This window comes from Meriones unguiculatus, chromosome 5, assembly GCF_030254825.1.
Source record: "Meriones unguiculatus strain TT.TT164.6M chromosome 5, Bangor_MerUng_6.1, whole genome shotgun sequence".
Lineage (NCBI taxonomy): Eukaryota > Metazoa > Chordata > Mammalia > Rodentia > Muridae > Meriones > Meriones unguiculatus.
In genome coordinates, this window is record NC_083353.1 from 55,580,157 (window position 1) to 55,607,697 (window position 27,541).

A 27,541-nucleotide genomic window follows, 5' to 3' on the forward strand; every position below is an offset into this window, starting at 1 on the left:
AATTTTTCAAGTAGGGGGTCATTTCGTTGGAAGCGTGTTTTCTGTGCTCTGGAGTCGTTTCGTTGGAAGCAAATTTTTTGTGTTCTGGGGTGATTTCTTTGGAAGTCTATATTTGTGTTCTCGAGTGATTTTGTTGGAAGGGAATTTTTTGTGCTCTGGGGTGATTTCCTTGGAATCGATTTTTTTTTTGTTCTCGGGTGATTTGGTTGCAAGCGAAATTTTTGTGTTTTAGGGTGATTTCGTTGGAAGCGAATATTTTGTATTTTGGGGTGATTTCATTGGAAGCGAATTTCTTGTCTTCTGGGGTAATTTTGTTGGAAGCGAATTTTTTGTGTTCTTGGGTGGTTTCAATGGAAGCGAATTTTTTATGTTCTAGGGGGATTTCGTTGGAAGCGAATTTTTTGTGCTCTGGCGTGATTTCGTTGGAAGCGAATTTCTTGTGTTCTGGGTAATTTCCCTGGAAGCGAATTTTTTGTGTTCTCGGGTGATTTTAATGGAAGCAAATTTTTTATGTTCTAGGGGGATTTCGTTGGAAGCTCTGGAGTGATTTCATTGGAAGCGAATATTTGTGTTCCTGAGTAATTTTGTTGGAAGCGAATTTTTTGTGTGCTCCGGTTTTTTCGATGGAAGCAAATTTTTGAAGTAGGAGGTCATTTCGTTGGAAGCGTGTTTTCTTTGCTCTGGAGTCATTTCGTTGGAAGCAAAATTTTGGGGTTCTGGAGTCATTTCGTTGGACGCGAATTTTTTGTGTTCTGGGGTAATTTCCTTGGAAGCGAATTTTTTGTGTTCTTAGGTGATTTCGATGGAAGCAAATTTTTGAAGTATGGGGTCATTTCGTTGGAAGCAAAATTTTTTGTGCTCTGGCGTGATTTCGTTGGAAGCGAATTTCTTGTGTTCTGGGTAATTTCCTTGGAAGAGAATTTTTTGTGTTCTCGGGTGATTTCGATGGAAGCAAATTTTTTATGTTCTAGGGGAATTTCGTTGGAAGCGAATTTTTTGTGCTCTGGAGTGATTTCATTGGAAGCGAATATTTGTGTTCCTGAGTAATTTTGTTGGAAGCGAAATTTTTGTGTTCTCCGGTTTTTTCGATGGAAGCAAATTTTTGAAGTAGGGGGTCATTTCGTTGGAAGCGTGTTTTCTTTGCTCTGGAGTCATTTCGTTGGAAGCAAAATTTTGGGGTTCTGGCGTCATTTCTTTGGAAGCGAATTTTTTGTGTTATTAGGTGATTTCGATGGAAGCAAATTTTTGAAGTATGGGGTCATTTCGTTGGAAGCAAATAGTTTGTGCTCTTGGGTGATTTCGTTGGAAGCAAATTTCTTGTGTTCTGGGGTGATTTCTTTGAAAGCGAATTTTTTTGTGCTCTGGAGTGATTTCATTGGAAGCGAATATTTGTGTTCCTGAGTAATTGTATTGGAAGCGAATTTTTTTTGTTCTGGGGTCATTTCGTTGGAAGGGTGTTTTCTGTGCTCTGGAGTCATTTCGTTGGAAGCGAATTTTTTGTGTTCTGGGGTGATTTCGTTGGAAGCGAATATTTCTGTTCTCATTAGATTTCTTTGCAAGCGAATTTTTTGTGTTCTGGGGTAATTTTGTTGGAAGCAAATTTTTTTGTTCTTGGTTGATTTCGATGGAAGCGAATTTTTTATGTTCTACGGTGATATTTATGGAAGCGAATTTTTTGTGCTTTGGGGTGATTTTGTTGGAAGCAAATTTCTTGTGCTCTGGGGTAATTTCTTTGGAAGCGAATTTTTTTGTTTTCTGGGGTGATTTCCATGGAATCAAATTTTTTCTGTTCTGGGGTAATTTTGTTGGTAGCCAATATTTGTGTTCTCTGGTGATTTTGTTGGAAGCGAATTTTTTGTGTTCTGTGGTCATTTCTTTGGAAGTCTATATTTGTGTTCTCGAGTGATTTTGTTGGAAGGGAATTTTTTGTGCTCTGGGGTGATTTCCTTGGAAGCGAATTTTTTGTGTTCTCTGGTGATTTCGATGGAAGCAAATTTTTCAAGTAGGGGGTCATTAAGTTGGAAGCGTGTTTTCTGTGCTCTGGAGTCGTTTCGTTGGAAGCAAATTTTTTGTGTTCTGGGGTGATTTCGTTGGAAGCGATTTTTTTGTGTTCTGGGGTGATTTTGTTGGAAGCGAATTTTTTGTGCTCTTGGGTGATTTCTTTGGAAGCGAATGTTTGTCTTCTCAGGAGATTTCGTTGCAAGCAAATTTTTTTGTGTTCTGGGGTAATTTTGTTGGAAGCGAATTTTTTGTGTTCTCTGGTGATTTCGATGGAAGCAAATTTTTCAAGTAGGGCGTCATTTCGTTGGAAGCGTGTTTTCTGTGCTCTGGAGTCATTTCTTTGGAAGGGATTTTTTTGTGTTCTGGGGTGATTTCGTTGGAAGCGAATTTTTGTGTTCTGGGGTAATTTCTTTGAAAGCAAATTTTTTTGTTCTGGGGTGATTTCGTTGGAAGCGAATTTTTTGTGCTCTGGGGTGATTTCGTTGGAAGCGAATGTTTGTGTTCCCGGGTGATTATGTTGGAAGCGAATTTTTTATGTTTTGGGCTGATTTCATTGGCAGCGAATTTTTTGTGTTCTCTGGTGATTTCGATGGAAGCAAATTTTTCAAGTAGGGGGTCATTTCGTTGGAAGCGTGTTTTCTGTGCTCTGGAGTCGTTTCGTTGGAAGCGAATTTTTTGTGCTCTGGGGTGACTTCGTTGGAAGCGAATTTTTTCTGTTCTGGGGTAATTTCTTTGGAAGTCTATATTTGTGTTTTCGAGTGATTTTGTTGGAAGGGAATTTTTGTGCTCTGGGCTGATTTCCTTGGAATCGAATTATTTGTGTTCTCTGGTGATTTCGATGGAAACAAATTTTTCAAGTAGGTGGTCATTTCGTTGGAAGTGTGTTTTCTGTGTTCTGGAGTCGTTTCGTTGGAAGCGAATTTTTTGTGCTCTGGGGTGATTTCGTTGGAAGCGAATTTTTTGTGTTCTGGGGTGATTTCGACGGAAGCAAATTTTTTCTGTTCTGGGGTAATTTCGTTGGACACCAATATTTGTGTTCTCGAGTGATTTTGTTAGAAGGGAATTTTTTGTGCTCTGAGTTGATTTGGTTCGAAATAAATTATTTCTATTCTGGGGTAATTTCGTTGGAAGCGTGTTTTCTGTGCTCTGGAGTCAATTCGTTGGAAGCGAATTTTTTGTGTTCTGGGGTGATTTCCTTGGAAGCGAATATTTGTGTTCTAAGGAGATTTTGTTGCAAGCAATTTTTTGTGTTCTGGGGTAATTTCTTTGGAAGCGAATTTTTTGTGTTCTCTGGTTTTTTCGACGGAAGCATATTTTTTAAGTAGGGGGTCATTTCATTGAAAGCGTGATTTCTGTGCTCTGGATTCATTTCGTTGGTAGCGAATTTTTTGTGTTCTGGGGTAATTTCATTGGAAGCGAATTTTTTATGTTCTCAGGTGATTTCGATGGAAGCAAATTTTTGAAGTATGGGTCATGTAGTTAGATGCGAATTTTTTCTTTTCTCGGGTGATTTCAATGGAAGCAAATTTTTTGGGTTCTGGGATGATGTGGTTGGAAGCGAATTTTTTGTGTTCTCAGGTTTTTTTGGTGGAAGCAAATTTTTGAAGTAGGGGGTCATTTCGTTGGAACCGTTTTTTCTGTGCTCTGGAGTCATTTAGTTGGAAGTGAATTTTTTGTGTTCTGGGGTGATTCCTTTGGAAGCGAATTTTTTGTGTTTGCGGTGATTTTGTTGGAAGCGAATTTTTTTTAAGTATGGGTTGATTTCGTTGGAAGTGTGATTTCTCTGCTCTGGAGTCATTTCTTTGGACGCAAATTTTTTGTGTTCTGGGGTGATTTTGTTGGAATCCATATTTTTGTATTCTAGGGTGATTTCATTGGAAGTAATTTTTTTGTGCTCTGCGGGGATTTTTTGGAAGCGAATTTTTTGTATTCTGGGGTAATTTCTTTGGAAGCGAATATTTCTCTTCTGGGGTAATTTTGTAGGAAGCTAATATTTTGCGTTCTGGGTTGATTTCGTTGGAAGCGAATATTTGTGTTCTGGGGTGATTTGGTTTGAAGCGCATTTTTTGTGCTCTGGGTGATTTCTTTGGAAGCGAATATTTGAGTTCTCAGGAGATTTCTTTGGAAGCGAATTTTTGGTGTTCTGGGGTAATTTCTTTGGAAGCAAATTTTTTTTGTTTTGGGGTAATTTCGTTGGAAGCTAATGTTTTGTGTTCTCCGGTTTTTTCGATGGAAGCAAATTTTTGAAGTAGGGGGTCATTTCGTTGGAAGCGTGTTTTCTGTGCTATGGAGTCATTTATTTGGAAGCCAATTTTTTGTGTTTTAGGGTGATTTCATTGGAAGCTAATAGTTGTGTTCCCGGGTGATTTCGTTGGAAGCGAATTTTTTCTGTTCTCGGGTGATTTCGAGGGAAGCAAATTTTTTGTGTTTCGGGGTGTTTTCGTGGGAAGCGTGTTTTCTGTGCTCTGGAGTCATTTCATTGGAAGCGATTTTTTGTGTTTTGGGGTGATTTCTTTGGAAGTGAATTTTTTGTGCTCTGGAGTGATTTCATTGGAAGCGAATATTTGTGTTCCTTAGTAATTTTGTTGGAAGTGAATTTTTTGTGTTCTGGGGTCATTTCGTTGGAAGCGTGTTTTCTGTGCTCTGGATTCGTTTCGTTGGAAGCGAATTTTTTGTGTTCTGGGGTAATTTCGTTGGAAGCGAATTTTTTGTGTTCTGGGGTGATTTCGTTGGAAGCGAATTTTTTGTGCTCTGGGTGATTTCTGTGGAAGCGAATATTTGTGTTCTCAGGAGATTTCATTGCAAGCAAATTTTTTGTTTTCTGGGGTGATTTCGATGGAAGCGAAAATTTATGTTCTAGGGTGATTTCTTTGGAAGCGCATTTTTTGTGCTCTGGGGTGAATTCCTTGGAAGCGAATTTTTTGTGTCCTTAGGTGATTTGGTTGGAAGCAAATTTTTTTGTGCTTTGGGGTGATTTTGTTGGAAGCGAATTTCTTGTGTTCTGGGGTAGTTGCATTGGAAGCGAATTTTTTGTGTTCTCGGGGTATTTCGTTGGAAGCGATTTTTTTGTGCTTTGGGGTGATTTCATTGGAAGCGAATTTCTTGTGTTCTGGGGTAATTTCGTTGGACGTGAATTTTTTGTGTTCTCAGGAGAATTCGTTGAATGGGAATTTTTTATGTTCTAGGGTGATTTTGTTGGAAGTGAATTTTTTTGTGCTCTGGGATGATTTTTGGAAGCAAACATTTGTGTTCTCAGGAGATTTCGTTGGAAATGAATTTTTTTTTGTTATGGGGTAATATCGTTGGAAGAGAATTTTTTGTGTTCTCCGGACTTTTCGATGGAAGCAAATTTTTGAAGTAGGGGGTCATTTCGTTGGAAGCGTGTTTTCTGTGTTCTGGAGTCATTTCTTTGGAAGCAAATTTTTTGTGCTGTGGGGTGATTTCGTTGGAAGCGAATTTTTTCTGTTGTGGGGTAATTTCGTTGAAAGCGAATTTTTTTGTTCTCGGTTTTTCCGATGAAAGCAAATTTTTTAAGTAGGGGGTCATTTCATTGGAAGCGTGTTTTCTGTGCTCTGGAGTCATTTCGTTGGAAGCGAATTATTTGTGCTCTGGGGTGATTTGCTGGAAGCGAATTTTTTGTGTTCTCGGGTGATTTCATTGAAAGTGCATTTTTGCGTTCTAGGGTGATTTCGTTGGAAGCGAATTTTTTGTGCTCTGTGATGTTATCTTTGGAAGCGAATATTTATATTCTCAGGAGATTTCCTTGGAAAAGAATTTTTTGTATTCTGGGGTAAAATCGTTGGACGAGAATTTTTTGTGTTCTCCATTTTTTTCGATGGAAGCAAATTTTTGAAGTAGGGTGTCATTTCGTTGGAAGCGTGTTTTCTGTGTTCTGGAGTCATTTCGTTGGAAGCGAATTTTTTGTGCTGTGGGGTGATTTCGTTGGAAGCGAATTTTTTGTGCTCTGGGATGATACCTTTGGAAGCGAATATTTGTGTTCTCAGGAGATTTCGTTGGAAAAGAATTTTTTGTCTTCTGGGGTAATGTCGTTGGAAGAGAATTTTTTGTTTTCTCCGGGTTTTATCAATGGGAGCAATTTTTTGAAGTAGTGGGTCATTTCTTTAGAAGCGTGTTTTCTGTGCTCTGGAGTCATTTCGTTGGAATCAAATTTTTGGTGCTCTGGGGTGATTTCGTTGGAAGCGAATATTTGAGTTCTCAGGAGATTTCTTTTCAAGCGAATTTTTTGTGTTCAGGAGTAATTTCCTTGGAAGCGAATTTTTTGTGTTCTAGCGTGATTTCTTTGAAAGGGAATTTTTGCGTTCTTGGGCGATTTCGTTGGAAACGAATTTTTTGTGCTCTGGGATGATATCTTTGGAAGCGAATATTTGTGTTCTCAGGAGATTTCGTTGGAAAAGAATTTTTTGTCTTCTGGGGTAATGTCGTTGGAAGAGAATTTTTTGTGTTCTCCGGGTTTTATCAATGGAAGCAATTTTTTGAAGTAGTTGGTCATTTCGTTGGAAGCTTTTTTTCTGTGCTCTGGAGTAATTTTGTTCGAAGCGAATTTTTTTGTGTTCTGGGGTGATTTCGTTGGAAGCGAATATTTGTGTTCTCAGGAGATTTCGTTTCAAGTGAATTTTTTGTGTTCTCAGGAGATTTCGTTGGAAAAGTATTTTTGGTCTTCTGGGATAATGTCGTTGGAAGAGAATTCTTTGTGTTCTCCACTTTTTTCGATGGAAGCAATATTTTGAAGTAGTGGGTCATTTCGTTGGAGCCGTGTTTTCTGTGATCTGGAGTCATTTAGTTGGAAGCGAATTTTTTGTACTCTGTGGTGATTTCGTTGGAAGCGAATATTTGTGTTCTCAGGAGATTTCGTTGGAAAAATATTTTTTGTCTTCTGGGGTAGTATCGTTGGAAGAGAATTTTTTGTTTTCTCCGTTTTTTTTTTTTGATGTAGCAAATTTTTAAGTAGGGGGTCATTTCATTAGAAGCATGTTTTCTGTGCTCTGGAGTCATTTCGTTGGAAGCGAATTTTCTGTGCTCTGGGGTGATTTCGTTGGAAGCGATTTTTTTGTGCTCTGGGATAATTTCTTTGGAAGCGTATATTTGTGTTCTCAGGAGATTTCGTTAAAAAAGAATTTTTTGTCTTCTGGGGTAATGTCATTGGAAGAGAATTTTTTGTGTTCTCCGGTTTTTTCCATGGAAGCAAATTTTTGAAGTAGTGGGTCATTTCTTTGGAAGCGTGTTTTCTGTGCTCTGGAGTCATTTTGTTGGAATCAAATTTTTGGTGCTCTGGGGTGATTTCGTTGGAAGCGAATATTTGAGTTCTCAGGAGATTTCTTTTCAAGCGAATTTTTTGTGTTCTGGAGTAATTTCCTTGGAAGCGAATTTTTTGTGTTCTCGCGTGATTTCTTTGAAAGGGAATTTTTGCGTTCTTGGGCGATTTCGTTGGAAACGAATTTTTTGTGCTCTGGGATGATATCTTTGGAAGCGAATATTTGTGTTCTCAGGAGATTTCGTTGGAAAAGAATTTTTTGTCTTCGGGGGTAATGTCGTTGGAAGACAATTTTTTGTGTTCTCCGGTTTTTTCGATGGAAGCAATTTTTTGAAGTAGGGGGTCATTTCGTTGTAAGCGTGTTTCCTGTGCTCTGGAGTCATTTCGTTGGAAGCGAATTTTTTGTGTTCTGGGGTGATTTCGTTGGAAGCGAATTTTTTCTGTTCTTGGGTGATTTCGTTGGAAGCGTGTTTTCTGTGCTCTAGAGTCATTTCTTTGGAAGCCAATTTTTTGTACTCTGGGGTGATTTCGTTGGAAGCGAATATTTGTGTTCTCAGGAGATTTCGTTGGAAGCGAATTTTTGTGTTCTGGGGTGATTTCGTTGGAAGCGAATTTTTTGTGTTCTCGGGTTATTTCGTTGAAAGGGAATTTTTGTGTTCTAACGTGATTTTGTTGGAAGCGAATTTTTTGTGCTCTGGGATGATATCTTTGGAAGCGAATATTTGTGTTCTCAGTAGATTTCGTTGGAAAAGAAATTTTTGTCTTCGGGGGTAATTTCTTTGGAAGTGAATTTTTTGTGTTCTCGGGTGATTTCCATGGAAGCAAATTTTTGAAGTATGGGATCATTTCGTTGGAGGCATGTTTTCTATGCTCTGGAGTCATTTCGTTGGAAGCGAATTTTTTGTGTTCTCAGGTGATTTTTTTGAAAGGGAATTTTTTTTGTTCTAGGGTGATTTCGTGGGAATTAAATTATTTGTGCTCTGGGATGATATCTTTGGAAGCGAATATATTTGTTTTCAGGAGATTTCGTTGGAAAAAATTTTTTGTCTTATGGGGTAATATCGTTGGAAGATAATTTTTTGTGTTCTCCTTTTTTTTCGATGGAAGGAAATTTTTGAAGTAGGGGTTCATTTCGTTGGAAGCAAATTTTTTTGTGCTATGGGGGGGGTTTCGTTGGAAGCGAATATTTGTGTTCTCAGGAGATTTCGTTGCAAGCGATTTTTTTGTGTTCTGGGTTCATTTCGTTGGAAGCGAATTATTTGTGTTCTCGGGTGATTTCGATGGAAGCAAATTTTTGCAGTAGGGTTTCATTCTGTTGGAAGCATGTTTTCTGTGCTCTGGAGTCATTTCGTTGGAAGCGAATTTTTTGTGTTCTCGGGTGATTTAGTTGAAAATTAATTTTTTGTGTTCTAGCATGATTTCGTTGGAAGCGAATTTTTGTGTTCTGTGGTGATTTCGAAGGAGAAAATTTTTTCTGTTCTGTGGTAATTTCGTTGGACGTGAATTTTTTGTGTTCTCAGGAGAATTCGTTGAATGGGAATTTTTTATGTTCTAGGGTGATTTTGTTGGAAGTGATTTTTTTTGTGCTCTGGGATGATTTTTGGAAGCAAACATTTGTGTTCTCAGGAGATTTCGTTGGAAATGAATTTTTTTTTGTTATGGGGTAATATCGTTGGAAGAGAATTTTTTGTGTTCTCCGGACTTTTCGATGGAAGCAAATTTTTGAAGTAGGGGGTCATTTCGTTGGAAGCGTGTTTTCTGTGCTCTGGAGTCATTTCGTTGGAAGCAAATTTTTTGTGCTGTGGGGTGATTTCGTTGGAAGCGAATTTTTTCTGTTGTGGGGTAATTTCGTTGAAAGCGAATTTTTTTGTTCTCGGTTTTTCCGATGATAGCAAATTTTTTAAGTAGGGGGTCATTTCATTGGAAGCGTGTTTTCTGTGCTCTGGAGTCATTTCGTTGGAAGCGAATTATTTGTGCTCTGGGGTGATTTGCTGGAAGCGAATTTTTTGTGTTCTCGGGTGATTTCGTTGAAAGTGAATTTTTGCGTTCTAGGGTGATTTCGTTGGAAGCGAATTTTTTGTGCTCTGTGATGATATCTTTGGAAGCGAATATTTATATTCTCAGGAGATTTCCTTGGAAAAGAATTTTTTGTCTTCTGGGGTAAAATCGTTGGACGAGAATTTTTTGTGTTCTCCATTTTTTTCGATGGAAGCAAATTTTTGAAGTAGGGTGTCATTTCGTTGGAAGCGTGTTTTCTGTGTTCTGGAGTCATTTCGTTGGAAGCGAATTTTTTGTGCTGTGGGGTGATTTCGTTGGAAGCGAATTTTTTGTGCTCTGGGATGATATCTTTGGAAGCGAATATTTGTGTTCTCAGGAGATTTCGTTGGAAAAGAATTTTTTGTCTTCTGGGGTAATGTCGTTGGAAGAGAATTTTTTGTTTTCTCCGGGTTTTATCAATGGAAGCAATTTTTTGAAGTAGTGGGTCATTTTGTTGGAAGCTTTTTTTCTGTGCTCTGGAGTAATTTTGTTCGAAGCGAATTTTTTTGTGTTCTGGGATGATTTCGTTGGAAGCGAATATTTGTGTTCTGAGGAGATTTCGTTGCAAGTGAATTTTTTGTGTTCTCAGGAGATTTCTTTGGAAAAGTATTTTTGGTCTTCTGGGATAATGTCGTTGGAAGAGAATTTTTTGTGTTCTCCTTTTTTTTCGATGGAAGGAAATTTTTGAAGAAGGGGTTCATTTCGTTGGAAGCAAATTTTTTTGTGCTCTGGGGTGATTTCGTTGGAAGCGAATATTTGTGTTCTCAGGAGATTTCGTTGCAAGCGATTTTTTTGTGTTCTGGGTTCATTTCGTTGGAAGCGAATTATTTGTGTTCTCCGGTGATTTAGATGGAAGCAAATTTTTGCAGTAGGGTTTCATTTTGTTGGAAGCATGTTTTCTGTGCTCTGGAGTCATTTCGTTGGAAGGGAATTTTGGGTTCTGTGGTGATTTCGAAGGAGAAAATTTTTTCTGTTCTGTGGTAATTTCGTTGGACGTGAATTTTTTGTGTTCTCAGGAGAATTCGTTGAATGGGAATTTTTTATGTTCTAGGGTGATTTTGTTGGAAGTGAATTTTTTTGTGCTCTGGGATGATTTTTGGAAGCAAACATTTGTGTTCTCAGGAGATTTCGTTGGAAATGAATTTTTTTTTGTTATGGGGTAATATCGTTGGAAGAGAATTTTTTGTGTTCTCCGCACTTTTCGATGGAAGCAAATTTTTGAAGTATGGGGTCATTTCGTTGGAAGCGTGTTTTCTGTGCTCTGGAGTCATTTCGTTGGAAACAAATTTTTTGTGCTGTGGGGTGATTTCGTTGGAAGCGAATTTTTTCTGTTGTGGGGTAATTTCGTTGAAAGCGAATTTTTTTGTTCTCGGTTTTTCCGATGAAAGCAAATTTTTTAAGTAGGGGGTCATTTCATTGGAAGCGTGTTTTCTGTGCTCTGGAGTCATTTCGTTGGAAGCGAATTATTTGTGCTCTGGGGTGATTTGCTGGAAGCGAATTTTTTGTGTTCTCGGGTGATTTCGTTGAAAGTGAATTTTTGCGTTCTAGGGTGATTTCGTTGGAAGCGAATTTTTTGTGCTCTGTGATGATATCTTTGGAAGCGAATATTTATATTCTCAGGAGATTTCCTTGGAAAAGAATTTTTTGTCTTCTGGGGTAAAATCGTTGGACGAGAATTTTTTGTGTTCTCCATTTTTTTCGATGGAAGCAAATTTTTGAAGTAGGGTGTCATTTCGTTGGAAGCGTGTTTTCTGTGTTCTGGAGTCATTTCGTTGGAAGCGAATTTTTTGTGCTGTGGGGTGATTTCGTTGGAAGCGAATTTTTTGTGCTCTGGGATGATATCTTTGGAAGCGAATATTTGTGTTCTCAGGAGATTTCGTTGGAAAAGAATTTTTTGTCTTCTGGGGTAATGTCGTTGGAAGAGAATTTTTTGTTTTCTCCGGGTTTTATCAATGGAAGCAATTTTTTGAAGTAGTGGGTCATTTCGTTGGAAGCTTTTTTTCTGTGCTCTGGAGTAATTTTGTTCGAAGCGAATTTTTTTGTGTTCTGGGATGATTTCGTTGGAAGCGAATATTTGTGTTCTGAGGAGATTTCGTTGCAAGTGAATTTTTTGTGTTCTCAGGAGATTTCTTTGGAAAAGTATTTTTGGTCTTCTGGGATAATGTCGTTGGAAGAGAATTTTTTGTGTTCTCCTTTTTTTTCGATGGAAGGAAATTTTTGAAGAAGGGGTTCATTTCGTTGGAAGCAAATTTTTTTGTGCTCTGGGGTGATTTCGTTGGAAGCGAATATTTGTGTTCTCAGGAGATTTCGTTGCAAGCGATTTTTTTGTGTTCTGGGTTCATTTCGTTGGAAGCGAATTATTTGTGTTCTCCGGTGATTTAGATGGAAGCAAATTTTTGCAGTAGGGTTTCATTTTGTTGGAAGCATGTTTTCTGTGCTCTGGAGTCATTTCGTTGGAAGGGAATTTTGGGTTCTGTGGTGATTTCAAAGGAGAAAATTTTTTCTGTTCTGTGGTAATTTCGTTGGACGTGAATTTTTTGTGTTCTCAGGAGAATGCATTGAATGGGAATTTTTTATGTTCTAGGGTGATTTTGTTGGAAGTGAATTTTTTGTGCTCTGGGATGATTTTTGGAAGCAAACATTTGTGTTCTCAGGAGATTTCGTTGGAAATGAATTTTTTTGTTATGGGGTAATATCGTTCGAAGAGAATTTTTTGTGTTCTCCGCACTTTTCGATGGAAGCAAATTTTTGAAGTAGGGGGTCATTTCGTTGGAAGCGTGTTTTCTGTGCTCTGGAGTCATTTCGTTGGAAGCAAATTTTTTGTGCTGTGGGGTGATTTCGTTGGAAGCGAATTTTTTCTGTTGTGGGGTAATTTCGTTGAAAGCGAATTTTTTTGTTCTCGGTTTTTCCGATGAAAGCAAATTTTTTAAGTAGGGGGTCATTTCATTGGAAGCGTGTTTTCTGTGCTCTGGAGTCATTTCGTTGGAAGCGAATTATTTGTGCTCTGGGGTGATTTGCTGGAAGCGAATTTTTTGTGTTCTCGGGAGATTTCGTTGAAAGTGAATTTTTGCGTTCTAGGGTGATTTCGTTGGAAGCGAATTTTTTGTGCTCTGTGATGATATCTTTGGAAGCGAATATTTATATTCTCAGGAGATTTCCTTGGAAAAGAATTTTTTGTCTTCTGGGGTAAAATCGTTGGACGAGAATTTTTTGTGTTCTCCATTTTTTTCGATGGAAGCAAATTTTTGAAGTAGGGTGTCATTTCGTTGGAAGCGTGTTTTCTGTGTTCTGGAGTCATTTTGTTGGAAGCGAATTTTTTGTGCTGTGGGGTGATTTCGTTGGAAGCGAATTTTTTGTGCTCTGGGATGATATCTTTGGAAGCGAATATTTGTGTTCTCAGGAGATTTCGTTGGAAAAGAATTTTTTGTCTTCTGGGGTAATGTCGTTGGAAGAGAATTTTTTGTTTTCTCCGGGTTTTATCAATGGAAGCAATTTTTTGAAGTAGTGGGTCATTTCGTTGGAAGCTTTTTTTCTGTGCTCTGGAGTAATTTTGTTCGAAGCGAATTTTTTTGTGTTCTGGGATGATTTCGTTGGAAGCGAATATTTGTGTTCTGAGGAGATTTCGTTGCAAGTGAATTTTTTGTGTTCTCAGGAGATTTCTTTGGAAAAGTATTTTTGGTCTTCTGGGATAATGTCGTTGGAAGAGAATTTTTTGTGTTCTCCTTTTTTTTCGATGGAAGGAAGTTTTTGAAGAAGGGGTTCATTTCGTTGGAAGCAAATTTTTTTGTGCTCTGGGGTGATTTCGTTGGAAGCGAATATTTGTGTTCTCAGGAGATTTCGTTGCAAGCGATTTTTTTGTGTTCTGGGTTCATTTCGTTGGAAGCGAATTATTTGTGTTCTCCGGTGATTTAGATGGAAGCAAATTTTTGCAGTAGGGTTTCATTTTGTTGGAAGCATGTTTTCTGTGCTCTGGAGTCATTTCGTTGGAAGGGAATTTTGGGTTCTGTGGTGATTTCGAAGGAGAAAATTTTTTCTGTTCTGTGGTAATTTCGTTGGACGTGAATTTTTTGTGTTCTCAGGAGAATGCATTGAATGGGAATTTTTTATGTTCTAGGGTGATTTTGTTGGAAGTGAATTTTTTGTGCTCTGGGATGATTTTTGGAAGCAAACATTTGTGTTCTCAGGAGATTTCGTTGGAAATGAATTTTTTTTGTTATGGGGTAATATCGTTCGAAGAGAATTTTTTGTGTTCTCCGCACTTTTCGATGGAAGCAAATTTTTGAAGTAGGGGGTCATTTCGTTGGAAGCGTGTTTTCTGTGCTCTGGAGTCATTTCGTTGGAAGCAAATTTTTTGTGCTGTGGGGTGATTTCGTTGGAAGCGAATTTTTTCTGTTGTGGGGTAATTTCGTTGAAAGCGAATTTTTTTGTTCTCGGTTTTTCCGATGAAAGCAAATTTTTTAAGTAGGGGGTCATTTCATTGGAAGCGTGTTTTCTGTGCTCTGGAGTCATTTCGTTGGAAGCGAATTATTTGTGCTCTGGGGTGATTTGCTTTAAGCGAATTTTTTGTGTTCTCGGGTGATTTCGTTGAAAGTGAATTTTTGAGTTCTAGGGTGATTTCGTTGGAAGCGAATTTTTTGTGCTCTGTGATGATATCTTTGGAAGCGAATATTTATATTCTCAGGAGATTTCCTTGGAAAAGAATTTTTTGTCTTCTGGGGTAAAATCGTTGGACGAGAATTTTTTGTGTTCTCCATTTTTTTCGATGGAAGCAAATTTTTGAAGTAGGGTGTCATTTCGTTGGAAGCGTGTTTTCTGTGTTCTGGAGTCATTTCGTTGGAAGCGAATTTTTTGTGCTCTGGGGTGATTTCGTTGGAAGCGAATTTTTTGTGCTCTGGGATGATATCTTTGGAAGCGAATATTTGTGTTCTCAGGAGATTTCGTTGGAAAAGAATTTTTTGTCTTCTGTGGTAATGTCGTTGGAAGAGAATTTTTTGTGTTCTCCGGGTTTTATCAATGGAAGCAATTTTTTGAAGTAGTGGGTCATTTCGTTGGAAGCTTTTTTTCTGTGCTCTGGAGTAATTTTGTTCGAAGCGAATTTTTTTGTGTTCTGGGGTGATTTCGTTGGAAGCGAATATTTGTGTTCTCAGGAGATTTCGTTGCAAGTGAATTTTTTGTGTTCTCAGGAGATTTCGTTGGAAAAGTATTTTTGGTCTTCTGGGATAATGTCGTTGGAAGAGAATATTTGTGTTCTCCACTTTTTTCGATGGAAGCAATATTTTGAAGTAGTGGGTCATTTCGTTGGAACCGTGTTTTCTGTGATCTGGAGTCATTTAGTGGGAAGCAAATTTTTTGTACTCTGTGGTGATTTCATTGGAAGCGAATATTTGTGTTCTCAGGAGATTTCTTTGGAAAAATATTTTTTGTCTTCTTGGGTAGTATCGTTGGAAGAGAATTTTTTGTTTTCTCCGGTTTTTTTGATGTAGCAAATTTTTAAGTAGGGGGTCATTTCATTAGAAGCATGTTTTCTGTGCTCTGGAGTCATTTTTTGGAAGCGAATTTTCTGTGCTCTGGGGTGATTTCGTTGGAAGCGAATTTTTTGTGCTCTGGGATAATATCTTTGGAAGCAAATATTTGTGTTCTCAGGAGATTTCGTTATAAAAGAATTTTTTGTCTTCTGGGGTAATGTCGTTGGAAGAGAATTTTTTCTGTTCTCCGGTTTTTTCCATGGAAGCAAATTTTTGAAGTAGTGGGTCATTTCTTTGGAAGCGTGTTTTCTGTGCTCTGGAGTCATTTCGTTGGAATCAAATTTTTGGTGCTCTTGGGTGATTTCGTTGGAAGCGAATATTTGAGTTCTCAGGAGATTTCTTTTCAAGCGAATTTTTTGTGTTCTGGAGTAATTTCCTTGGAAGCGAATTTTTTGTGTTCTCGCGTGATTTCTTTGAAAGGGAATTTTTGTGTTCTTGGGCGATTTCGTTGGAAACGAATTTTTTGTGCTCTGGGATGATATCTTTGGAAGCGAATATTTGTGTTCTCAGGAGATTTTGTTGGAAAAGAATTTTTTGTCTTCGGGGGTAATGTCGTTGGAAGAGAATTTTTTGTGTTCTCCGGTTTTTTCGATGGAAGCAATTTTTTGAAGTAGGGGGTCATTTCGTTGGAAGCGTGTTTCCTGTGCTCTGGAGTCATTTCGTTGGAAGCGAATTTTTTGTGTTCTGGGGTGATTTCATTGGAAGCGAATTTTTTCTGTTCTTGGGTGATTTCGTTGGAAGCCTGTTTTCTGTGCTCTGGAGTCACTTTGTTGGAAGCCAACTTTTTGTACTCTGGGGTGATTTCGTTGGAAGCGAATATTTGTGTTCTCAGGAGATTTCGTTGGAAGCGAATTTTTGTGTTCTGGGGTGATTTCGTTGGAAGCGAATTTTTTGTGTTCTCGGGTTATTTCGTTGAAAGGGAATTTTTGTGTTCTAACGTGATTTCGTTGGAAGGGAATTTTTTGTGCTCTGGGATGATATCATTGGAAGTGAATATTTGTGTTCTCAGTAGATTTCGTTGGAAAAGAAATTTTTGTCTTCGGGGGTAATTTCTTTGGAAGTGAATTTTTTGTGTTCTCAGGTGATTTCCATGGAAGCAAATTTTTGAAGTATGGGATCCTTTCGTTGGAGGCATATTTTCTGTGCTCTGGAGTCATTTCGTTGGAAGCGAATTTTTTGTGTTCTCAGGTGATTTTTTTGAAAGGGAATTTTTTTGTTCTAGGGTTATTTCGTGGGAATTAAATTATTTGTGCTCTGGGATGATATCTTTGGAAGCGAATATATTTGTTTTCAGGAGATTTCGTTGGAAAAAATTTTTTGTCTTATGGGGTAATATTGTTGGAAGAGAATTTTTTGTGTTCTTTTTTTTTTCGATGGAAGCAAATTTTTGAAGAAGGGGTTCATTTCGTTGGAAGCAAATTTTTTTGTGCTCTGGGGTGATTTCGTTGGAAGCGAATATTTGTGTTCTCAGGAGATTTCGTTGCAAGCGATTTTTTTGTGTTCTGGGTTCATTTCGTCAGAAGCGAATTATTTGTGTTCTCGGGTGATTTCGATGGAAGCAAATTTTTGCAGTAGGGTTTCATTCTGTTGGAAGCATGTTTTCTGTGCTCTGGAGTCATTTCGTTGGAAGCGAATTTTTTGTGTTCTCGGGTGATTTCTTTGAAAATTAATATTTTGTGTTCTAGCATGATTTCGTTGGAAGCGAAATTTTGTGTTCTGTGGTGATTTCGAAGGAGAAAATTTTTTTCTGTTCTGTGGTAATTTCGTTGGACGTGAATTTTTTGTGTTCTCAGGAGAATTCGTTGAATGGGAATTTTTTATGTTCTAGGGTGATTTTGTTGGAAGTGAATTTTTTCTGCTTTGGGATGATATCTTTGGAAGCGAATATTTGTGTTCTCAGGAGATTTCGTTGCAAGCGAATTATTTGTTCTGGTGTGATTTCATTGGAAGCAAATTTTTTTGTGTTCTCTTGTGATTTCGTTTAAAGGGAATTTTTGTGTTCTAGGGTGATTTCGTTGGAAGCGAATTTTTTGTGCTCTGGGATGATATCTTTGGAAGCGAATATTTGTGTTCTTAGGAGATTTTGTTGGAAAAGAATTTTTTGTCTTCGGGGGTAATGTCGTTGGAAGAGAATTTTTTGTGTTCTCCGGTTTTTTCGATGGAAGCAATTTTTTGAAGTAGGGGGTCATTTCGTTGGAAGCGTGTTTCCTGTGCTCTGGAGTCATTTCGTTGGAAGCGAATTTTTTGTGTTCTGGGGTGATTTCATTGGAAGCGAATTTTTTCTGTTCTTGGGTGATTTCGTTGGAAGCTTGTTTTCTGTGCTCTGGAGTCACTTTGTTGGAAGCCAATTTTTTGTACTCTGGGGTGATTTCGTTGGAAGCGAATATTTGTGTTCTCAGGAGATTTCGTTGTAAGCGAATATTTGTGTTCTGGGGTGATTTCGTTGGAAGCGAATTTTTTATGTTCTCGGGTTATTTCGTTGAAAGGGAATTTTTGTGTTCTAACGTGATTTTGTTGGAAGCGAATTTTTTGTGCTCTGGGATGATATCATTGGAAGCGAATATTTGTGTTCTCAGTAGATTTCGTTGGAAAAGAAATTTTTGTCTTCGGGGATAATTTCTTTGGAAGTGAATTTTTTGTGTTCTCAGGTGATTTCCATGGAAGCAAATTTTTGAAGTATGGGATCCTTTCGTTGGAGGCATATTTTCTGTGCTCGGGAGTCATTTCGTTGGAAGCGAATTTTTTGTGTTCTCAGGTGATTTTTTTGAAAGGGAATTTTTTTGTTCTAGGGTGATTTCGTGGGAATTAAATTATTTGTGCTCTGGGATGATATCTTTGGAAGCGAATATATTTGTTTTCAGGAGATTTCGTTGGAAAAATTTTTTGTCTTATGGGGTAATATTGTTGGAAGAGAATTTTTTGTGTTCTTTTTTTTTTGATGGAAGCAAATTTTTGAAGAAGGGGTTCATTTCGTTGGAAGCAAATTTTTTTGTGCTCTGGGGTGATTTCGTTGGAAGCGAATATTTGTGTTCTCAGGAGATTTTGTTGCAAACGATTTTTTTGTGTTCTGGGTTCATTTCGTCAGAAGCGAATTATTTGTGTTCTCGGGTGATTTCGATGGAAGCAAATTTTTGCAGTAGGGTTTCATTTTGTTGGAAGCATGTTTTCTGTGCTCTGGAGTCATTTCGTTGGAAGCGAATTTTTTGTGTTCTCGGGTGATTTCGTTGAAAATGAATATTTTGTGTTCTAGCATGATTTCTTTGGAAGCGAGTTTTTGTATTCTGTGGTGATTTCGAAGGAGAAAATTTTTTTCTGTTCTGTGGTAATTTCGTTGGACGTGAATTTTTTGTGTTCTCAGGAGAATTCGTTGAATGGGAATTTTTTATGTTCTAGGGTGATTTTGTTGGAAGTGAATTTTTTCTGCTCTGGGATGATATCTTTGGAAGCGAATATTTGTGTTCTCAGGAGATTTCGTTGCAAGCGAATTATTTGTTCTGGTGTGATTTCATTGGAAGCGAATTTTTTTGTGTTCTCTTGTGATTTCGTTTAAAGGGAATTTTTGTGTTCTAGGGTGATTTCGTTGGAAGCGAATTTTTTGTGCTCTGGGATGATATCTTTGGAAGCGAATATTTGTGTTCTCAGGAGATTTCATTGCAAAAGAATTTTTGTCTTCTGTGGTAATGTCTTTGGAAGAGAATTTTTTGTGTTCTCCGGTTTTTTCGATGGTAACAAATTTTTGAAGTAGGGGGTCACTTCGTTGGAAGCGTGTTTTCTGTGCTCTGGAGTCATTTCGTTGGAAGAGAATTTTGTGTGCTCTGGGGTGATTTCGATGGAAGCGAATTTTTTTGTGTTCTCTTGTGATTTTGTTTAAAGGGAATTTTTGTGTTCTAGGGTGATTTCGTTGGAAGCGAATTTTTTGTGCTCTGGGATGATATCTTTGGAAGCGAATATTTGTGTTCTCAGGAGATTTCATTGCAAAAGAATTTTTGTCTTCTTGGTAATGTCTTTGGAAGAGAATTTTTTGTGTTCTCCGGTTTTTTCGATGGTAACAAATTTTTGAAGTAGGGGGTCACTTCGTTGGAAGCGTGTTTTCTGTGCTCTGGAGTCATTTCGTTGGAAGCGAATTTTGTGTGCTCTGGGGTGATTTCGATGGAAGCGATTTTTTTTGTGTTCTCTTGTGATTTCGTTTAAAGGGAATTTTTGTGTTCTAGGGTGATTTCGTTGGAAGCGAATTTTTTGTGCACTGGGATGATATCTTTGGAAGCGAATATATGTGTTCTCAGGAGATTTCGTTGAAAAAAATTTTTTGTCTTCTAGGGTAATATTGTTGGAAGAGAATTTTTTGTGTTCTCCGTTTTTTTCGATGGAAGCAAATTTTTGAAGTAGGGGGTCATTTCTTTGGAAGCGAATTTTTTTGGGCTCTGGGGTGATTTCGTTGGAAGCCAATATTTGTGTTCTCAAGAGATTTCGTTGCAAGCGAATTTTTTGTTTTCTAGGGTGATTTCGTTGGAAGCGAATTTTTTGTGTTCTCGGGTGATTTCCTTGAAAGGGAATTTTAGCGTACTAGGGTGTTTTCGTTGGAAGCGATTTTTTTGTGTTCTGGGATGATATCTTTGGAATCGAATATTTGTGTTCTCAGGAGATTTCGTTGCAAGCGATTTTTTGTGTTCTGGGGTAATTTCGTTGCAAGGGAATTTTTTGTGTTCTCGGGTGATTTCCTTGAAAGGCAATTTTTGCGTTCTAGGGTGATTTCGTTGGAAGCAAATTTTTTGTGCTCTGGGGTGATTTCGTTGGAAGCGAATATTTGTGTTCTCAGGAGATTTCGTTGCAAGTGAATTTTTTGTGTTCTGGGATGATTTCGTTGGAAGCGAATTTTTTGTGTTCTCGGGTGATTTCCTTGAAAGGGAATTTTTGTGTTCTAGGGTGATTTCTTTGGAAGCAAAGTTTTTGTGCGCTGGGATGATATCTTTGGAAGCAAGTATTTGTGTTCTCAGGAGATTTTGTTGGAAAAGAATTTTTTGTCTTCTGGGGTAATATCGTTGGAAGAGAATTTTTGTGTTCTCCAGTCTTCTCGATGGAAGCAAATTTTTGAAGTAGGGGGTCATTTCTTTGGAAGCATGTTTTCTGTGCTCTGGAGTCATTTCGTTGGAAGCAAATTTTTTGTGCTCTGTGGTGATTTCGTTGGAAGCGAATATTTGTCTTCTCAGGAGATTTCGTTGCCGGCGAATTTCTGTGTTCTGGGGTGAATTCGTTGAATACTAATTTTTTGTGTTCTAGCCTGATTTCGTTGGAAGCGAATTTTTTGTGTTCTGGGGTTATTTCGAAGGAAGGAAATTTTTTCTGTTTTATGGTATTTTCGTTGGACGTGAATTTTTTGTGTTCTCGGGAGATTTCGTTGGAAGCGAATTTTTTGTGCTCTGGGATGATATCTTTGGAAGTGAATATTTGTGTTCTCAGGAGATTTCGTTGCAAATGAATTTTTGTCTTCTGGGGTAATGTTGTTGGAAGAGAATTTTTTGTGTTCTCCGGTTTTTTCGATGGAAACAAATTTTTGAAGTAGGGGGTCACTTCGTTGGAAGCGTGTTTTCTGTGCTCTGGAGTCATTTTGTTGGAAACGAATTTTTAGTGTTCTCAGGTGATTTTTTTGAAAGGGAATTTTTTGTTCTTGGGAGATTTCTTTGGAATCGAATTTTTTGTGCTCTGGTATGATATCTTTGGAAGCGAATATATGTGTTCTCAGGAGATTTCGTTGGAAAAAATTTTTTGTCTTCTAGGGTAATATTGTTGGAAGAGAATTTTTTGTGTTCTCCGTTTTTTTTCGATGGAAGCAAACTTTTGAAGTAGGGGGTCATTTCGTTGGAAGCGAATTTTTTTGTGCTCTGGGGTGATTTCGTTGGAAGCGAATATTTGTGTTCTCAGGTGATTTCGTTGGAAGCGAATTATTTGTTTTCTCGGGTGATTTCCTTGAAAGGGAATTTTTGTGTACTAGGGTGATTTCGTTGGAAGCAAATTTTTTTTGTGTTCTGGGATGATATCTTTGGAAGCGAATATTTTTGTTCTCAGGAGATTTCGGTGGAAAAGAGTTTTTTGTGTTCTCAGGTTTTACGATAGAAGCAAATTTTTGAAGTATGGGGTCATTTCGTTGGAAGCGTGTTTTCTGTGTTCTGGAGTCATTTCGTTGGAATCGATTTTTTTTTGTTCTCGGGTGATTTCTTTAAAGGGAATTTTTGTTTTCTGAGGTGATTTTGTTGGAAGCGAATTTTTTCTGCTCTGGGATGATATCTTTGGAAGCGAATATTTGTGTTCTCAGGAGATTTCGTTGCAAGCGAATTTTTTGTTCTGGGGTGATTTCGTTGGAAGCGTATTTTTTGTGTTCTCTTGTGATTTCATTTAAAGGGAATTTTTGTATTCTAGGGTGATTTCTTTGGAAGCGAAGTTTTTGTGATGTGGGATGATATCTTTGGAAGCGAATATTTGTGTTCTCAGGAGATTTCGTTGCAAAAGAATTTTTTGTCTTCTGGGGTTATTTCGTTGGAAGAGAATTTTTTGTGTTCTCCGGTTTTTTCGATGGAAACAAATTTTTGAAGTAGGGGGTCACTTCGTTGGAAGCGTGTTTTCTGTGCTCTGGAGTCATTTCGTTGGAAGCGAATTTTGTTTGCTCTGGGGTGATTTTGTTGGAAGCGAATTTTTTGTGTTCTCAGCTGATTTTTTTGAAAGGGAATTTTTTTGTTCTAGGGTGATTTGGTTGGAAGCGAATTTTTTGTGCTCTTGGATGATATCTTTGGAAGCGAATATATGTGTTCTCAGGAGATTTTGTTGGAAAAAATTTTTTGTCTTCTAGGGTAATATTTTTGGAAGAGAATTTTTTGTGTTCTCCGTTTTTTTCTATGGAAGCAAATTTTTGAAGTAGGGGTCATTTCGTTGGAAGCGAATTTTTTTGTGCTCTGGGGTAATTTTGTTGGAAGCGAATATATGTGTTTGAAGTGAATTTTCGTTTGAAGTGAATTTTTTGTGTTTTCGTGTGATTTGGATAGAAGCAAATTTTTGAAGTATGGGATCATTTCGTTGGAGGCGTGTATTCTGTGCTCTGGAGTCATTTCGTTGGAAGAGAATTTTTTGTGTTCTGATGTAATTTCGTTGGAAGCGAATTTTTTGTGTTCTCCAGTTTTTTCGATGGAAGCAAATTTTTGAAGTAGGGGTTCATTTCGTTCGAGTCGTGTTTTCTGTACTCTGGAGTCATTTCGTTGGAACGGAATTTTTTGTGCTCTGGAGTGATTTCGTTGGAAGCGAATTTTTTGTGTTCTTAGGTGATTTCGTTGAAAGCTAATTTTTTGTGTTCTAGCGTGATTTTGTTGGAAGCGAATTTTTTGTGTTCTCGGGTGATTTCGATGGAAGCAAATTTTTTCTGTTCTGTGGTAATTTCGTTAGAAGCGAATTTTTTGTACTCTGGGATGATATCTTTAGAAGCGAATATTTGTGTTCTCAGGAGATTTCGTTGGAAAAGAATTTTTTGTTTTCTGGGGTAATTTCGTTGGAAGCGAATTTTTTGTGTTCTCAGATGATTTGGATGGAAGCAAATTTTTGAAGTATCGGATCATTTCGTTGGAAGCGTGTTTTCTGTGCTCTGGAGTCATTTCATTGGAATCGAATTTTTTGTGTTCTGGTGTAATTTCGTTGAAAGGGAATTTTTGTGTTCTAGGTTGATTTCGTTGGAAGTCAATTTTTTGTGCTCTGCGGTGATTTGGTTGGAAGCGAATTTTTTGTCTTCTGAGGTGATTTCTATGGAAGCGATTTTTTTATGTTCTAGGGTGATTTCGTTGGAAGGGAATTTTTTGTGTTCTGGGGTCACTTCATTGGAAGCCTGTTTTCTGTGCTCTGGAGTCATTTCGCTGGAAGCGAATTTTTTGTGTTCTCGGGTGATTTCGTTGAAAGGGAATTTTTGTGTTCTAGGGTGATTTTTTTGGAAGCAAATTTTTTGTGCTCTGGGATGATATCTTTGGAAGTGAATATTTGTGTTCTCCAGAGATTTCGTAGGAAATGAATTTTTGTCTTGTGGGGTAATATCGTTGGAAGAGAATGTTTTGTGTTCTCCGGTTTTTTCGATGGAAGCAAATTTTTGAAGTAGGGGGTCATTTCGTTGGAAGCGTGTTTTCTGTGCTCTGGAGTCATTTGTTGGGAAGCGAATTTTTTGTGCTCTGGGGTGATTCCGTTGGAAGCGAATATTTTGTGTTCTGGGGTGATTTCGATGGTAGCAAATTTTTGAAGTATGGGTTCATTTCGTTGGAAGCGTGATTTCTGTGCTTTGGAGTCATTTCTTTGGAAGCAAATTTTTTGTGCTCTAGTGTGATTTCGTTGGAAGCCAATATTGGCGTTCTCAGGAGATTTCTTTGCAAGCAAATTTTTTGTGTTCAGGGGTAATTAGTTTGGAAGGGAATTTTTAGTGTTCTCAGGTGATTTCGATGAAAACAAATTTTTGAAGTAAGGGGTCATTTCATTGGAAGCATGTTTTCTGTGCCCTGGAGTCATTTCGTTGGATAAGAGTTTTTTGTGCTCTGGGGAGATTTCGTTGGAAGCGAATATTTGTGTTATCAGGAGATTTTGCTGGAAAAGAATTTTTTGTCTTCTGGGGTAACATCGTTGGAAGCGAATTTTTTGTGTTCTCCGGTTTTTTGGATGGAAGCACATTTTTGAATTAGGCAGTCATTTCGTTGGAAGCGTGTTTTCTGTGCTCTGGAGTCATTTCGTTGGAAGTGAATTTTTTGTGCTCTGTGGTGATTTCGTTGGAGGCAAATTTTTGTGTTCTGGGGTCATTTCATTGGAGGCGTGCTTTCTGTGCTCTGGAGTCATTTCGTTGGAAGCGAATTTTTTGTGCTTTATGGTGATTTCGTTGGAAGTGAATTTTTGTGTTCTCAGGAGATTTCGTTGCAAGCGAATTTTTTGTGCTCTGGGGTGATTTCGTTGAAAGCGAATTTTTTGTGTTCTCGGGTGATTTCGTTGAAAGGGAATTTTTGTGTTCTAGGGTAATTTTGTTGGAAGCGAATTTTTGTATCTGGGATGATATCTTTGAAAGCAAATATTTGTGTACTCAGGAGATTTCGTTGGAAAATAATTTTATTTATTCTGGGGTAATATCTTTGGAATAGAATTTTTTGTGTTCACCGGTTTTTTCGATGGAAGCACATTTTTGAAGTAGGGGGTCATTTCGTTGGAAGCCTGTTTTCTATGCTCTGGAGTCATTTCTTTGGAAGCCAATTTTTTGTGCTCTGGGGTGATTTCGTTGGAAGCCAATATTTGTGTTCTCAGGAGATTTCGTTCTAAGCGAATTTTTTGTGTTCTGGGGTGATTTCGTTTAAAGGGAATTTTTGTGTTCTAGGATGATTTGGTTGGAAGCAAATTTTTTGTGCTCTGGGATGATATCTTTGGAATTGAATATTTGTGTTCTCAGGAGATTTCGTTTGAAAAGAATTTATTGTCTTCTGGGGTAATATCGTTGGAAGAGAATTTTTTGTGTTCTCCGGTCTTTTCGATGGAAGCAAATTTTTGAAGTAGGGGTTCATTTCGTTGGAAGCGTGTTTTCTGTGCTCTGGAGTAATTTCGTTGGAAGTGAATATTTTGTTTTCTCGGGTGATTTCATTGAAAGCGAATATTTGTGTTCTCAGGAGATTTCTTTGAAAGTGAATTTTTTGTGTTATGGGCTGATTTCGTTGGAAGCGAATTTTTTTGTGTTCTGTGGTAATTTCATTGGAAGCGAATTTTTTGTGTTCTGGGGTGATTTCATTGAAAGGGAATTTTTGTATTCTAGGGTGATTTCGTTGGAAGCTAATTTTTTGCTCTGGGATGATAATTTTGAGACGAATATTTGTTTTCTCAACAGAATTCGTAGGAAAAGGACTTTTTGTCTCCTGGGGTAATATCGTTGAAAGATAATTTTTTTGTATTCTCCGGTCTTTTCGATGGTAGCAAATTTTTGAAGTAGGGAAGTCATTTCTTTGGAAGCGTTTTTTTCTATGCTCTGGAGTCATTTCTTTGGAAGCCAATTTTTTGTGCTCTGGGGTGATTTTGTTGGAAGCCAATATTTGTGTTCTCAGGAGATTTCGTTGCAAGCGAATTTTTTGTGTTCAGGGGTAATTTCGTTGAGAGAGAATTTTTTGTGTTCTCAGGTGATCTCGATGGAAACAAATTTTTGAAGTAGGGGGTCATTTCATTGGACGCCTGTTTTCTGTGCTCTGGGATGATATCTTTGGAATCAAATGTTTGTTTTCTTAGAAGATTACGTTGGAAAAGAATTTTTTGTCTTCTGGCGTAATATCGTTGGAAGAGAATTTTTTGTTTTTTCCGTTCTTTTCGATGGCAGCAAATTTTTGAAGTAGAGGGTCATTTCGTTGGAAGCGTGGTTTCTTTGCTCTGGAGTCATTTATTTGGAAGCGAATTTTTTGTGTTCTGGGGTGATTTGGTTGGAAGCGAATATATGTGTTCTCAGAAGATTTCTTTGCAAGCGAATTTTTTGTGTTCTGGGTTAATTTCGTGGGAAGTGAATTTTTTGTGTTCTCGGGTGATTTCTTGGAAAGCAAATTTTTTATGTTCGAGGGTGATTTCGTTGGAAGCGAATTTTTTGTGTTCTGGGGTCCTTTCATTGGAAGCGTGTTTTCTGTGCTATGGAGTCATTTCATTGGAAGCGAATATTTTGAGCTCTGTGGTGATTCCATTGGAAGCGAATTTTTTGTGTTCTCAGGTGATTTCGTTTAAAATTAATTTTTTTATGTTCTAGCGTGATTGCGTTTGATGCGAATTTTTTGTGTTTTGGGGTGATTTCGATGGAAGCAAATTTTTTCTGTTCTGTAGTAATTTCGTTGGACGTGAATTTTTTCTGTTCTCGGGTGATTTCGTTGAACGGGATTTTTTGTGTTCTAGGGTGATTTTGTTGGAAGCGAATTTTTTTGTTCTCTGGGATGATTTCTTTGGAAGCGAATATTTGTGTTATCAGGAGATTTCATTGGAAGCAAATTTTTTGTGTTCTGGGGTCATTTCATTGGAAGCGTGCTTTCTGTGCTCTGGAGTCATTCCGTTGGAAGCGAATTTTTTGTGCTCTGGGGTGATTTCGTTGAAAGCGAATTTTTTGTGTTCTTGGGTGATTTCGTTGAAAGGGAATTTTTGTGTTCTAGGGTAACTTTGTCGGAAGCGAATTTTTGTGTCTGGGATGATATCTTTGAAAGCGAATATTTGTGTTCTCAGGAGATTTCGTTGCAAGGGAATTTTTTGTGTTCTGCGGTGATTTCGTTGGAAGCGAATTTATTGTGTTCTCGTGTGATTTCGTTGAAAGGGTATTTTTCTGTTTTAGGGTGATTTCGTTGGAAGCGAATTTTTTGTGCTCTGTGATGATATCTTTGGAAGCGAATATTTGTGTTCTCAGGAGATTTCGTGGGAAAAGTATTTTTTGTCTTCTGGGGTAATATCGTTAGAAGAGAATTTTTTGTCTTTTCCGGTATTTCCATGGAAGCAAATTTTTGAAGTAGGGGGTCATTGCGTTGGAAGCGTGTTTTCTGTGCTCTGGAGTCATTTCGTTGGAAGCGAATTTTTTGTGTTCTGGGGTGATTCCGTTGGAAGCGAATTTTTGTGTTCTGGGGCAACTTCATTCGAAGCGAATTTTTTGTGTTCTGGGGTCCTTTCATTGGAAGCATGTTTTCTGTGCTTTGGAGTCATTTCATTGAAAGTGAATATTTTGTGCTCTGTGGTGATTTTTTTGGAAGCGAATTTTTTGTGTTCTCAGATGATTTCGATTATAGCTCATTTTTTTGTGTTCTAGCGTAATTGCGTTGGAAGCGATTTTTTTGTGTTCTCGGGTGATTTCGATGGAAGCAAATTTTTTCTGTTCTGTGGTAATTTTGTTGGAAGTGAACTTTTAGTGTTCTCGGGTGATTTCGTTGAAAGCGAATTTTTTGTGTTCTAGGGTGATTTCGTTGGAAGCGAATTTTTTTGTTCTCTGAGATGATTTCTTTGGAAGCGAATATTTGAGTTATCAGGAGATTTCGTTGGAAGCGAATTTTTTGTGTTCCGGGTTAATTTCTTTGGACGCGAATTTTTTTGTTCTTGGGTGATTTCAATGGAAGCAAATTTTTGAAATATGGGGTCATTTCGTTGGAAACGTGTTTTCTGTTCTCTGGAGTCATTTCGTTGGAAGCGAATTTTTTGTGCTCTGGGGTGATTTCGTTCGAAGCGAATTTTTTGTGCTCTGGGGTGATTTGTTTGGAAGCGAATTTTTTGTCTTCTGTGGTGATTTCGATGGAAGCGAATTTTTTATGTTTTAGGGTGATTTCGTTGGAGGCGAATTTTTTGTGTTCAGGGGTCATTTCATTGGAAGCATGCTTTCTGTGCTCTGGAATCATATCTTTGGAAGCAAATTTTTTGTGTTCTCGGGGGATTTCGTTGAAAGGGAATTTTTGTGTTCTAGGGTGATTTCTTTGGAAGCGATTTTTTTCTACTCTGTGATGATATCTTTGGAAGCGAATATTTGTGTTCTCAGGAGATTTCGATGGAAAAGAATTTTTTGTCTTCTGGGGTAATATCGTTGGAAGAGATTTTTTTGTGTTCTCCGGTTTTTTCGATGGAAGCAAATTTTTGATGTAGGGGGTCATTTCGTTGGAAGCGTGTTTTCTGTGCTCTGGAGTCATTTCGTTAGAAGCGAATTTTTTGTGTTCTGGGGTGATTT